Source organism: Triticum aestivum, chromosome 3D, assembly GCF_018294505.1.
Source record: "Triticum aestivum cultivar Chinese Spring chromosome 3D, IWGSC CS RefSeq v2.1, whole genome shotgun sequence".
Classification (NCBI taxonomy): Eukaryota; Viridiplantae; Streptophyta; class Magnoliopsida; order Poales; family Poaceae; genus Triticum; species Triticum aestivum.
In genome coordinates this window covers 517,626,790-517,627,205 of record NC_057802.1, presented here as the reverse complement: position 1 = coordinate 517,627,205, position 416 = coordinate 517,626,790, and positions in this window count along the sequence as shown.

The window sequence follows — 416 nt, the reverse complement described above, 5'->3', positions numbered from 1 at the left end:
AGAAACTCCTTCTCTAGAAAGGACCCGTTCTTGGCAACGAAGATCTTGCCTTCGGATCTGAGGTAGAAGGTATACCCAATAGTTTCCTTAGGGTATCCTATGAAGACGCATTTTTCCGATTTGGGTTCGAGCTTTTCAGGTTGAAGTTTCTTGACATAAGCATCGCATCCCCAAAATTTTAGAAACGACAGCTTAGGTTTCTTCCCAAACCATAATTCATACGGTGTCGTCTCAACGGATTTAGACGGTGCCCTATTTAAAGTGAATGCGGCAGTCTCTAAAGCATAACCCCAAAATGAGAGCGGTAAATCGGTAAGAGACATCATAGATCGCACCATATCCAATAGAGTGCGATTACGACGTTCGGACACACCATTTCTTTGAGGTGTTCCAGGCGGCGTGAGTTGTGAAACTAT